Raw genomic sequence first — 15,333 nt, forward strand, 5'->3', positions numbered from 1 at the left:
GCGTAAATACGGTCATTTCTAACGGTATACGCGTGCAAATATAGCCCCTGATAATGATATATGGGCCCGTTTCGGTCGTGCAAGCAATAAGACATATGTACTCGCCAAGACACTAGTTGATCTATATTGCATGAGTCTCATGTAATTGGTTAACTATTGTTAACATCCTTAAAGTGAAGTTATTCCAGGTATTTGGACCAATTAATCAATCGCGCCTTTTGAAGATTAAAAGACAAATTAAATTTGGTCTTATGTTTGACGTGTGACTATATGACGAAGTGCATAAGATCGGAAAGCGAGTTAATCAAATAATGAATTTTAGATCGCAGCTCTTAAGCGCCCGTTTGCGAGTTAAGCGGTGTCGGCGTCGCCGTCGGTGTAACCGGCCGGCTATATTTAGCGATAAATTGAATTGGTACGTATGTCACGTGACATCAATTTTCCCGCTAAATCTAGCAGTGAAACTAATTTTGTTCATGCTTCCCTGCTAAATTGAGCGGGGAAACACGAACCGTTAGCTTACTGAAGATGCAAGACGCTACTTCATCGTCCCGAATCCTTTTCCCTTCGAACGGCTGCGAAGCCGTTGCGCCCGGAGTACCCTACGCAGCATCTTTCGAAAACCGTTCGCGCAGCATCGCAACCTTCCGTTAACGAGCGCTGCGATTCATCGTGTGTTGAAAGTTGAAAGATGTGCTGTCCGTGGTGTCTTTTATGTGTAACTCTTTCGTAAAAAAATTTTAAATTTAAAAACGCAAACCTAACAGTGTACACATAGTTTTAAATTTATTTGTAAAAATATATATACATATTTATTTATCTATTTATTTGTGGACATCGTGCACGAAAAAATAGCTGCGCCTATTTTTTCATTTAGAATTATAATATGGGTTATACAGCGTAAAACATAGTATCTTCAAAGTCGCATCGTTTTGGGTCACTTTCGATCTGGACAGCTTCTTTGGAAGTTCAAAAACTGGACTTCATAGAGCTCTATGTTCACTCGGTATTGACAGCAGAGGTCGGCATTTTAGGTCGCCCTCACTCACCCTCACCCTCACAGCCACACTCACCTAAACCCCTCACTCACCCTCACCCTCACAGCTACACTCACCTTCAGCCCCTCACTCACCCTCACCCTCACAGTCACACTCACCTTCAGCCCTTCACTCACCCTCACTGAACCTCATGGCCCTCACGCACTCACCGCCCTCACGGCCCTCACGCCCCTCACCGCCCTCAGCCCCTCACTCACTCATGGCCTCACGCCACTCACCGCCCTCACGCCACTCACCGCCCTCACGCCACTCACCGCCGTCAAGGCCCTCACCGCCCTCACGGCCCTCACCGCCCTCACGGCCCTCACCGCCCTCACGCACTCATAGCCCTCACGCCACTCACCGCCCTCACCGCCCTCACGGCCCTCACGGCCCTCACCGCCCTCACGGCCCTCACCGCCCTCACGGCCCTCACGCACTCATAGCCCTCACGGCCCTCACCGCCCTCACGCCGCTCACCGCCCTCACGCCAATCACCGCCCTTACACCACTCACCGCCCTCACGCCCCTCACCGCTCTTGCGGCCCTTACACCCCTCACGCCCCTCACGCACTGATGGCCCTCACGCCACTCAGGCCAGCTTCAGATGGGGCAATTTCGCCCAGAAACTTTACGTCGCAACACCAGCAACACGGGCCGCCCGCGATCACACGCAGCAACCAATTGCTGCAATTTGCCATTTTCATCATAAAATTTTATTTTTCTTGCACTATTTAGACACAATTACGCGTTATAAACGTGTTTTTGTGCATTTAAATCTCGTTAAGAATACTAATGCACCTTTCTGAAACAGTTTATTTCCAAAAAACGATCGATTTCACACCAGAACCAAGTCTTTCGGTGTCATCATCACCGGCACGAGGTATCACGTGAAAATTTTGCGCCCCTGATTGGATGCAGCCGCTTTAAACGTACTCGAATTGCTCCGAGTTGCTTGCTTATTTCGAGCCGGACCCGATCTCAGCGATTCGTGTCGATCTAGGGAAAGCTAGAGAACAACCCGCCATTAACACCAAAATTGCTGAGAAAGATGCTCGATCTGAAGGGGGCTTCACGTACTCACCGCCCTCACGCACTCATGGCCGTCACACCCCACCTCATGCACTCACCGCCCTCACGGCCCTCACGCCTCTCATGCCACTCACTGCCCTCACGCACTCATGGCCCTCACACCCCTGACGCACTCACCGCCCTCACACCACTCACGCACTCATGGCCCTCGCGCCATTCACCGCCCTCACGCACTCATGGCCCTCACCGCCCTCATGGCCCTCACGGCCCTCACGGCCCTCACCGCCCTCACCGCCCTCATTGCCCTCACAGCCCTCACGGCCCTCACGGCCTTCACCGCCCTCACAGCCCTCACTCACCCTCACACTCATGAATTTTCCTGGTTCAGAAACTCACTCACCCTCACCTCACCTGTGAAGATGAGGGTGGGTGAGGGTGAGTGAGGGCCCTCATGAGTGAGGTTTGCCGAGGTATGATTGACAACAGGGTAAACGCTATGCATGTTTTAGGCCAATCGTGTCTCCGGTTAGGGTCACGTGACTACAATCTAGAAGCTGGTGATAAAGCAGAACACGGCACCTACCTGGAGCCCAAGGCCACATATAGTATTCACTGCACTATCAACCTTGGGTACAAGTGACAAATCCGCTCGTTGTGGTCGTTGATACCCCATAAGCCTTTCGTTTGTGCACTCCCGTTTTGGCCTTTCCTTCTCTCCTTTTTTCTCTCTCCCCAACCTGAAAGCGTGATAGAAGGTGAGTGGTCACGTGGTTTGACAGATGACGCATTATCCGTTGGCTACCTCGGAATGCGTTCTGCCGAATATTGTTTGGCGTGTGGCCCTGGCGTGGCTGCTGCGGATTTCTGCTTCTGCAAGCGATTTCTTCAAAGAAGCCCAAAAATGTTTTTTGTGATGCGTTTAGTGTTTGGTTCTACAAATGACAGCTTGTGCTACATCATGTTGAATCATCATGGACACCTTCCTTCTCGTTTTTGTGTTTGAGTGGTGGTTCTGCTGTGCCCGTGTCGACATGTATCTTGGATTACACCTTTCAAGTTCCGTCTTGCCAACGTAAGTGTGCTGCAACATACTTCGCGACAATTGATCATTTTCCTAAAGGTTCCCTTCCAGATTACCTCTAGAATTAGGCCGTGTCTATCTCCTGGCAGCCGGGAGATTAATTTCTGCGAAATTCTAAAATCATGTCACAACTGCAGGTAGAATACTGATTTTTGTATTCTCCATGCGTTTCGTGATAACACATTCCACGGCCACCTTCTCGTGGATACACGTTTCATGGACACACGTTTCGTCGACATTAATGTTTCATCTACATTCGTTAAGCGAATGTCGATAATCCTGCTTTCCCTGGGAATTAAGTTGAGCGAAATCAGGAGTGGCGTAAAGCGCAGCTCATGTAAAAAATTAATAAAAGTTGGTACATGCTCAGTATCCAATCGGTATTTTCTTATACAGATGAGAAGTCACTTTTGGTAGTTATTTGTAGAAAACAACAATATACCGGGTTTTTTATTTTATTCTTGCAGATTTGTTTTAGAAGAAGCTGTTAAAGCTACATCACTCGGTTTGTGCGAGTGAGTTATACGCCCAGGGGGACATGTATGTGGTTTGCTAATCTTTGCGATAAGTCGGCTAATTAATTAAAATTCACTAATTAACTTTTAATTAGTGAAAATACACATATGGTTTCAGTTAAAACTTGCTGAGAGTCATTCAAAACCCTAAATCAGTAACATTTAGAAAGACTTTAAGCGCGTGTGAAGCTCAGTAGTGCGCTGGAGTTACCACACCTGGAGCAGGTACAATGCTGGGGCTAGATAAGAGACGGAAAAATTGCGCGGGCGCCTTGCCGAAACCGCCAGGCTTGTAGTACCTGCTCCACGAGTGGTAACTTTAGTGCACTACTACGCTTCTCACGCGCTGGAAGACTTTCTAAAAATGACTGATTTAGGGGTTTTGGACGACGCTCAGCAAGTTTCTAATTGGAATCATATGTCTATTTTCACTTATTGAAAAGTTAAGTAGTGAATTTTAAATAATTCGCCGACTTATCGCAAACATTAGCCACCCACATTGTCCCCCTGGGCGTATAACTCACTCGCACAAACCGCATAAGTGTAGCTTTCATGGCTTTTTTTTTAAACATATCTGCAAGAATAAAAAAAAAAAACCTGTATATCCAGGTTGCCTTACTTGATTGGGACATATCTGGCCTAATATGAGAGGCAGATATACCCCTACTTGGCAGACCCAGATAGGGATATATAAAAAATTGGGCAGATCTGGCTAGATAAGCCTTATATAAACTGATGTCCTTGATATGGCCAGATCTGCCCAATTTTTTATATAACCATATTTTTTTTTAATATATATGTTCAGATATGCCATTTTCGTAGGGGGAGCCACTGTATATGGCTGCATGGCTGCCAAAGTAACGTCACTCTTTTCTTTGTGACGCCCCTTGCCCGCCTCGTTACCATGAAGGCGGTGCAAGTTGGAACAGTTTCTATGACAACCGTCAGTACCGAGATTCACCGAGCGCGCTCGGGCTTGACGCTTTTATCGTCGGCAGGTCTTTTCGCCGCACGGACTTTCGCCCCGAACTTTTTCTCTGTCCAAGTTCAACAATCAACGTGCTCGAATGAATGGAGCGATGAACTTCGTTGCCAAGGTGATTTCCAGAAACAAGGTAGATTTTACCATCTCTGCTTCTAATATCATATGTCTAGTTCTTTCTGCGAAGCCGAGATTTGTATTGCGATCGCTCTAAAAACATGATAAACTATTTTTCAATACTGATAGCCCCAGAGATCAGTGACTAACTCCGATAAAAAAACCGAAATACAGCACCGCGGCTGAAGGCATCTAGCGGAGCCATTGCGAAGCTAGATGCCTTCAGAACATTTTGGAAGAACATTTTGGACTGAAAACAAAGGAAACATAACTTATCTCGTCGGTACTGTTATTAAAGATCAATAAGCAATTGTCTATGCGCGGTACTTTGTTAAAATCTAGGCTAAAACTATAAGGTCAGATGTCTAATGGTTAAAAATGTAGAACATGGCGGCGGCCGGGTGGGGGTCACTTTCAGCTGCTAGCTTATCGCTCTAAGCCCTTTCATCTCGCTGGAAGTAGCGTTATCTGGCAGCTACGCTGCCATATACAGTGTCTCTAGTACAAACGACATACTGTAACACTCTGACACGCAGTCAAAGTATCGTGGTACACCGTTGTTTTGCTTCATTTTATGTTATTACTCATAGTCATAAATGACAAGTGATATATATATATATATATATATATATATATATATATATATATATATATATATATATATATATATATATAATATATAGTGGGCATGGTGGCATAGGAGCCAAGGGGCCGAAGGCGTATATATAACGAAGTGGAGAACTCACGGTGAAAAACAACAAACAGAGGAAGTTTAATCGACAGTTTCGCCGAGAGACTCGCTGACGAAGCCGAGTCTCTCGGCGAAACTGTCGATTAAACTTCCTCTGTTTGTTGTTTTTCACCGTGAGTTCTCCACTTCGTTATATAATATATATATATATATATAATAATCGTCGTAATAAACGTCTAATTGGTAACTCCGACAGTACACATCTTTGACATATATATATATATATATATATATATATATATATATATATATAGGGAATTTCGTGATCTTAATCTTCTACACAAAAAAGATCTATGATCTGTTTTATGTGTCTTTGTAGTGAGGCCTGCACTGTTGCATAACACAAGGAAATGCTGTGTTCTGCCTATTTCCTCGACTAGGGATGAATAATTTGTTTTTCCTTTTGCAAACCTGTTTAACTCTTTGGGCTTAATCGTTGGCAAGAATCGATGAGGGGCGAGGTTCAGCCGATGGGGTTCATGTCCCAGCTCCTCTCTTTTCGCCACAAGCTTTATTTAGTTTTCTTCAAGCAAGCTCCTATCTGCACGCGTAAACGAAGTCTTGAGTGAACATCTGTTTGAGCTCTCTTAAAGTTCGTTGAAATCTTTATGCATCGTATTGAGCTCTGGTATATAATCTTACATTACAAACGCCTCTCTTGCTCATTTTTGCTAGCCCATTGTTTATTTTACTGAAGAAGAAATTAGGTAGAAACGTCAAATTAAACTTCCGTTGTTGTTTCCATCAAATATTGTTTTTTGTTATTTTTTATTTTGTTATTTTTCTTTATATATATACATACGACCTTTTTAGAATATCCCTGCCTGAGACACGAGTGCTATATATATATATATATATATATCAGGGATGGGCAGTATATCAAATACAAGTATTTGAAATGAGTATTTCAAATACTTCGTGTATTTTGCATTTGTATTTAATTACAAATTGGGTACTGTATTTGACGTGTATTTAAATACTAAAACGTGGGTATTTCAAATACAATTGTAATTAAATACAATTTTGTGGGCGAAAATACATCCCTCAAATTTATTGTCACGACAATTCTTGTTTTTATCCATGTGGTAGTAACATATAATCTCCATCCTTTATTCGGCCATGGGGCTTTTTTTCCTTTTCTCCTCCGGCTTTATTTTAAAGGTACTGTCCAGAGCAGGAAGAAAACTACGTTCTGCACCGAATGCAGTGTCTATCAATCAAGCACAAGCGTTTAGTGACTTTGTGATTACGGTGCTAGTCCAGGGCAACAATAGTGACGAAATCGACGCTCACAGGCAGACTGGCTTCTAAGTGCCTGTGACAACTTGTGATGCTTTCCAGCCTGATTTCTATCCATATTTTTGCCTGGAACATTCTATACCCGTTTTCACCTCAAGAACCACAGTAAAAAAAGTCCGGCTTCTCGCGGAGCATTACTGATTTCCCCTTTTATGTAGAGGATTAAGATATACGTAGGTGAATTGTAGATTAGATATATGTTGATAGCTCGGGAGACGGAACGATCGGCGGGACATAAAAACTGTCTGCGATCGCAGCTACCGGTCATGAATTCCGCAGATCTAATGCAAATATTGTAAAGTATTGTAGATAGAGTATTGAAGAGTTAAGTACCGCGTACCAACAACATCAACCAGCTCACCTGTTTACTTACTTTTTATTCTCAAAGCCTTCAAATGGGGGTAGTTTCTCCCTTCCAGCGCAACTCGGTTGTCTCTTTCCTAGGAGACACCCCAAACTCACTGTGTTGGCCCCTTCGCTCCGGTGTCGAGTTGGAGGAATTTCCAGGCTAGTTAGATCTGTAGGCCTTGAGGTCGCCTGTCTCCGAAGATTATAACTTGCTATTTTTATTTGTCTTATTTTATTGTTTGAAGATTAAATAAAATTGAATATCTATTTAACCTTTTAGCGTAGCTTTTATGAACTTTGCAGCTCATGATGCCCAAGCGTATTGGATGGTTGGTTCACAGCCCCAAAAACATTCATTTTAAACACAGCTTTTAAAATGCAGCCGCAATATTTTGCCGTTACACTTACTATCAACATCCTCGTGGTTTAATAAATGAAACAAAATTAAGATAAGACAGATCAGATACATTTTGTTTCCGTGACCCCTTTAAAGTAGGGTGAGCATCAGTGAAGCCCCATTGCCAAACCCATCAAGTTTATTGAGCTTATTGAAAATAATATTTCTAATCTGGACCAAATAATATAAAAGAATCATTTTCTAGAATAAATATCTGGAAACAAACTTACTGGAAAGTATTTCTTTTACAAGCTGTAACCTCCAACTCATGAAAAAGTAGATTGCCCAAGGGATTAAACTGTCATGCTGTCCGAACTCATTTCTTTTCAACCGTGGGCGTATTTTATTTGTCAAACCCTATCTCTAATGGTACAAGTGTGAATTATATTAAATCCCCTTGTGATACTACTCGTGGTCAATCTTGTGATTTGCACAGCTTTTTCCAACCTGACTGTCGTTGTAGGGATTCAGCACAGTAATACATTTATTTATAGCAGGAGTTTTTTTTTTTTTGATGCACTGTTGCATTTGAAACATAGAAACTTTCTCGGCATATGAAAGATCTGTAAAATAAATGTGATTGCATAATATTATAAAGGACAAGAGCGCAAAAGACACGGACAAGTACAACAACAGGACAGGACAAAGCGCTACTATCAATTGGCGTTTTTTAATGTGGAAGAGGAGAACAAACCTGAAGATTTTTATTGATAGAAAAGGAAATAGAGGTTGCTGTCAAAGCAAGGAATCTAAAGGAAGGAAAAAAATACTTTTGATGAACAGCTATAAATAAAAACAGGACTGAGGAAATGAGACTGGAGAAGGAAAATAAGAAGAAAAAAAACAATTAGGAATAAAGATTAGAGAAAAAGTAAGAATTTTACAGAAAATTCTAAAAGATAAATAAAAAAAAATATCGTTGCGTTTTAAGAAAACCAATCGAGGTATTGGAGTTCTATGTCAGATAAGGCTACTGACGGTGCGCTAATGCAAGCATCCCCTCTGGCTTTGATTATTTGAGCCTCATAGATCTCCTTGGATCTCGGGTTGTGGTGTTGCTTGAAGATTCTGGTATTAGCAAACCCAGGGATGCATTTGCAGTCTCGGATATGTAGGGCGAGGTGTCCTGCCGGAGATGATTTTAGTGAAAGGGCGTGTTCACGTAGCCTGATGTTGACGCACCGGCCCAGGTTGGCCCACATACTCCTTCCCACAGGAGAGCGGAATCTCATAGACGTGCCCTATACGGCAGGTAACATACTTGTGCGTGTGCTGAACCCTGGATTGGTCTTGGAGATGTTTTTCAGAATTGACCTTGGGACACAACCTCTTGAGCATGTCCGCAGCAAATATTTCATCTTATTTCATTTATTTACCTCAAGGGCGTCTTTGAGGACGCATTACATGAGGGGGGGGGGGTAGGTAGTGCATGCCTTTGTAACAACATAATCACACAATTTTCCAAACACAGTCATTGATATAATAAAACAATCGCAATCAGCCCAACACAGTTTACCAAAGGAGAGTGACATTGTACGTACACAACTGCAACTTTCAACTGGTCGTAACTACGCATAAAACAAAAATTTCAATATGGGGAAACAAAAAGCCACTATGAAAACAACAAATAAGCATGTACGTGTACTATTCATACCATAGGTGATCGCACATTGCTTTAAATTCAACAGGATTTGTGTTAGTAATCATCTCGTCTGGCAAGTTATTCCATTCTGTAATCGATAATACTAAGGGTGAAAACAGAAAAGAATTAGTGTGTGACTGGTATTGCTGTACCTTACAGGAATTATCGGTTCGAGGAGAAACATAATGTGCGGAATGACAATAGATGTTTTTAAATCACGAGTTACTGTAGTATAAGTTATGCAAGAAACATATGCGGTTGATATTGCGCCGAGTAGACAATGAAGTGAGACCCAAATTAGTTTTTAAAGCTGAGACACTAGTTTGAGACAAAACATCATTTGACATGAACCGGGCTGATTTACTTTGGACAGATTCTAATTTAGAAGAAAGATAATTTTGATTTGGATGCCATATGATTCTTGCATATTCTAGTTCTGGGAGAATAATTGTTTTATATGCTAGCAGTTTTGTTGAAGTGGGGGCCAGGTGTAGGGTGCGCCTTAAGAAACCTACATATTTAAATGAGTTGGTGACCAAGTTGTCGATATGTTGTTTCCATTAGAAAGTTTCAGAGATGTTCACTCCTAAGTACTTGTATAGTGAAACACATTCAAGTTGCTGCATGAGTAATGTATATTGGCTGTATGATTTGTTTGAAATCGTAGTAACGGCCATTTGTTTATATTTTCGGGGTTAACGGTCATCTGCCATTCTGAGCACCGGGAAGAAATAGCATCAAGGTCATTTTGGAGGACGTGATGGTCTGCCGGGTCTAAGATTTTTCTATCAATAACACAATTCATCTGCGAATAGGCGGATAGTTGAGGTAATCGAAGAGGCAAGGTCGTTATATAAATGAAAAAAAGAAGAGGGCCGAGAACGCAACCTTGGCGGACGCCTGAAGATACTGGGACTGAGTTAGATGAAGAACCATTCACCGAAGCTGACTGTTGTCTACTTGTTAGAAACGAAGCTATCCATTTCTTTTACTACAGGGTTAATCTGGAGGAGAGAAAGTTTTAGGAGTAGTCGTTGGTGGGGGACGGTATGGAATACTTTGGCAAACTCTATAAATATAACGTCTGTTTGTAGTGAGGAATGACTATTAAAATGAAGATCCGTGACAAACTCAAACAGTTGACTACTACATGAGTGGCGCTTTCTAAAACCATGCTGGTTGGGGAAAAAAGTTGCGTTGATCCAGGTATGAGATAATATTAGAATAAATAACGTGTTCCATGAGCTTACACGGCACACTGGTGAGCGAGATAGGTCTGTAGTTTGATGGATTTGATTTGTTGCCCGAAAAGGGGTTGAACTCGGGCGAATCGCCAGTCAGCTGGTACATCAGCAGAATTTAGACTTCGTTGAAAAAAAAAACGCTGAGTATTTTTGATGCTGAGTGCTGTGTCATTTTTAGCAGTTTGGCCGAGATACCATCGTTTCCAGGGGCGCTATTGGAAGACAGATTTTGAATTGCCTTGTGGATTCCTTCCGGGATAAATAAGTTTGGAGGCAAGCATGTTTCCTGATAAGATAGAGAGTTAGATGGCAGTGGAAATATTTCACGTGTAGAGACGCTGGAAAATAATGAATTTAACAAATTGGCCGTCTGGTCATCACTAAGTGCCTCCCACTTGTCATTTACAAACGAAGAGCTATTCTTAGTTTCTTTTGGATTAACTATTTTCCAAAACTTCTTGGGGTCCCTGGAAAGATTGTTAGGTAGAGTGACGGAAAAAAAAAAGTTAATTTCGCTTTTTTTTACTTCGGATTTACACAAATTTGAACGGGAGCGATATGATGGCCAAGCAGCGAAGTCGTCCATTGTTTTTGGTTTTAAGAAGTCTTCCTTTTTTTTAGCATACGTTTTAGACTGTTGGTAAACCAAGGAGATGGCAATGTCAGATGGAACAGCAGTTTTGGGCACAAAATTGTGAGTTAATTCTATGAACATGTTTTTATTGAGCAGCCAGTTTTCACTTGCGGTTTTCTCGTCATGAGATGACATGTAATATATTTCGAAGTTTAGTATGGCTGCGTCATCCCATCAATATTAGCACGCGAAAACACGAATATTTGCTTAGGAATGTTTGCGGAGCGGTTAACGTTTTGTGAAGTTTGAATATGAATCAGAGCGTGGGTCACTAACACTTTTCATAGTACTGATAGACGTTACACATTCTGGATTAGTAGTAAGAAATAAATCTAGTATAGCATCATTACGGGTTGCTGTGGTTATCAGCTGGTGAAGTCCAAACACAGTGATTATCGAAAGGAACCCTACACTGACGAGATTTTGCATTGTTGGGAAGGGGCAGTAATGTAGACCAGTTTATTTCAGGATAGTTAAAATCGCCAGCAAAGAAACAGTGATCATTGGGAAAATTTTTGGTTACAGTTCCAATGACATGATATAATATATTGAATTCAGTTCGATTAACATGAGGCGGGCGGTAACAGACACCGATTAAGACACTGCGGTAATCCAACTTGACACGAATCCACAGCACTTGAAGGTCAGATAAGCGTCACATTTGGAAGCATGATATAGCTTTTTTGACCACAATGATAACACCACCGCCCCTGGCGAGGGTACATTGACTCCAAACCTGGAAGCCATCCTCTTCAAGTTGTGTGTTATTTTGTGAATGTAGTTTTTGTTTGAGACGTATTTTAATGATTTTTCCACCACCTTGACCTTACGTCATTTGTGGGGAAGATGAGGGGTGAGAGTTGGGGAATACGATGAGGATGAAATGTTTAAAAATAGTGCCGGATACCGGCTTCTCGAATGAACTTAAGCAGAGAGTCCAGCACAATCTCCCTGTGCTTTATGTCGCCCCCTGGTCGCGTCCACTCTACGAAAGACCGTGTAAATGAAATTTACACGGTCTTTTTTACCGCAAAAATAAACTAGGCATCGCCAAACGCTCATTCTCCGCCCAAATGTAGCGCTAGAGGTCACAACCAGACTTGTACGTAATCCGTTACAAGTAACGAAATTACTTGTAATCCCTTACATTTATCGGTAATTTAGTAACGGAAAAATTACATATTTTCTAGACTAATTTTAAAGTGATTCCCTTACAATTTTTACGTAACGGATTCCTTGTAATCCGTTACTTTTTTTTTCAGGACCAGCTTCTCCCCCCCCCCCCCCCCCCCCCCTTCTCTAAAGAAAAGGTTGTTTTCATTTTGGTAAAGTTGAACGGCAGTGACACTGTCACGCGAATTGACCAGCGCAAAGGGAGGCTTGGCATTCCAGTTCCGCAAAGTCTTTTTTTGGAACACCAAGCCCCTGCATCTATTCTTTTACACCCTAACAACGATGTCAAAAATCCAAATAAACATTTCTACAAAAAAAAAAAAAAAGAGGGAGAGGGGGGGGGGGGCAAGTTATATCCGATTTTTTTAGTGCCTGTTTTCTGTCTTTGCGATCGAAGACGGGGAGAGGAGGACACCTAGTGATTGTGTGCCTTTTCGAGAAGCTCGAGGCGGTAAGTGCACAGACAAGAATTAACAATGTCCTTCTCGGTTATAGTGACTACGACCATTTTCATAATGTCACAACACGAGACAACGCTCCGTCTACCCTAAAATTCACTAAAAGAGATGTGATGATATGTGAAGGTGTTATTGCCACAACCATCCTCGTTCGTTGCTGCACACTTATCTTCTCTTAACATGATGTTTTTTTTTTCTGCTTCTTTCACTTTATTTGACCCTGTTTCAAAAGCTACTTACTTCTTTGTAGTCTAACTTCTAGGGTTGGCCCACTTTATTTGTGAACTCCAGCCAGGTTATCTGCATCTCAGTCACCCTTTTTCGAGTCAACTTTTCACGAGCACTTCGAAAATGGTAATAATTTTCCTTTTTTCTTAACTGTTTCTACCCCGCACGACGCATCTTATCGCAAGCAGATATTTTTATAAATAAAACATAATGATGGCTGACGTAGACTTGACATTCTGGGCTGGAGGAGCGAGTGAAACTCGCGAGTGGGGCCATAGTGTGTCTTACTTAGTACTCTACCTTTCACTGCCCGTGGCATCAGCGGATGTCTATCTGGAGAACACCGGAGTAAACTGCAGTCGGCTCGCGCTCTGTGCGATTCTGAAAGGCACAAATAAAGGTACATACAGCAAACGTGCGTTTACATTTATTTGTTTTAACCAACGTTCTAATTAATTGTTACGAGTGTCCTTTTTTTTTCTCGATTACTTATATTTATATATTAGAAACTCTTATTCACCAACATCTCAACCGAGGCTCGACGTGTTCATAGACAAAGAAAGAAGAATATCGAGCCAAACCTTATTTATTATTTAATTATCACCTTACTTTTACCAACCCTACTAAAACTCGAATATCAGGCAGCGGCTGCAAAGATGAAGACTTGCTCTATCTTCGAGCTAGATAGCACTTCCATCGCTTCACTGAAGAAGCTCACTGCAGAGCATTAAATGTTCGTGAGGCACAATATGGCACTCCCATCCAGTGCCTCAGTTCAATGGATGTTCAGCGTAGCAGTCGACATCTTCAGTAAGAAATGACGGAAAATGTCTGACGAGACTTTCGAGAGCCAGCTGTTGCCCAAAATACTGAAGTTCAATGAATGGAGCAGGTGGCAACAATAAGAACTTAAATAATCCTCTTTCCTTTGTTTCTTAATTGAGGACGAAAATGTTGAAAGTAACGCCACGAAAGTAACGAATTACTTTTTGGGGTAACGGCCACTTACTTTTATGAGAGGGTAATTGTAATTGTAAAAAATTACAATTTAGCCTTGAGTAATTGTAAATGTAATTCCTTACTATTTTTCAGTAACGTGTACAAGTCTGGTCACAACCAGATGCCAAAGTTTCAGCCCGATCCGATATCTTAATCAAAAGGTGTAAGTGATTTTCTGAAAATTTCAATGGGAAAATGGAGCCCATTTTTGCCCGTTTTCGGTTTCTGGTGCCGTATAGAGCCCCGCGTGTCTGAAAACTCCGTCGGCCGCCATTTTCCCATCGAAAATTTCAGAAAATCGCTTATAACTTTTTATTAAGTTATCGCATCTGGCTCAAACTTTGGCATCTGGTTGTGACCTCTAGCGCTACTTTTGGGCGGAGAATGAGCGTTCGGCTATGTCTAGTTTATTTTTGCGGTAAAAAAGACCGCGTAAATTTTCTTTTGTGACACCCTGTAGTTTCGACGTACGCGAAAGCAACTACGGCAGTTTTTTCTGCGTACCCTAAAATCCCTTCCCTCATGCCGAAGTCACGACCAACTATTCCGTAAATAGCGATCGACGACCGAGACAAAGTAACATACTCCCGGTCGCCGAGTCTGCAGGGAGCATTAAAAGTGAGGCATAAAAATGAGCATGAATTTCTAGTGGCAATCTGTTCATCAAAACACATTTACTTGACAGATGCTTTCGTCGATCCTGCTACAATTTCCACGAAAAAAAAAAATTGTCTAACCAAAACGAGTCCGCCCGTTTCATCGTAGAGCCCGCAAAATTTCATGGACCTTTTTTTCTAAATGATTGCATACCGAACTCTGAGGGTCTCGCGACCGCTTGCCATCAGCTCGGGTCCGTCCTTACAGTAGAACTTCTCGAGCGCGTGGTGAAGCGAGGGATAACTGCGCACACCGCGGTCTGTTGTAAGCCGATCTAATACCCTATTCACACGACCGTAAAGGTATGTACCTTTAGCTAAGGGACCTTTATTCTTTGCGGCCAATCAATTAACGATCTTCCGCGCGTGGCGTGTGCTCGCGACCCAAGAGCACGGGCTGATTTGCTGTTAGCAACCGTGTGAATGGGGTATTAGACCATTTATGGTGCTGGCCAGGACGAGCACCGCAACCTACGGGCGCCTCCGAGATGCAACCCACGGCCGCTAGAACCCCCAATCACAGCCACCACTATACGGCAGCGAGCGAAGTGAAGCCACCCAGACGTTGCGGGAGCGCAGGGTTCACGAAGCGAGTTTCCACGAAAGATCATTGCTTACGAAACGGGTTCCCTATCGAACGTGTTTCCACAAAACAATATACGAACCCCCGCTACCCAAACCGCGGCCGTTCGATCCCAAGAGTGCCTTTGTCTGTGTCTCGCCTTTGAACTGTTGGAACC

This window comes from Ixodes scapularis, unplaced genomic scaffold, assembly GCF_016920785.2.
Source record: "Ixodes scapularis isolate PalLabHiFi unplaced genomic scaffold, ASM1692078v2 PGA_scaffold6__148_contigs__length_123643588, whole genome shotgun sequence".
Taxonomy (NCBI): Eukaryota; Metazoa; Arthropoda; class Arachnida; order Ixodida; family Ixodidae; genus Ixodes; species Ixodes scapularis.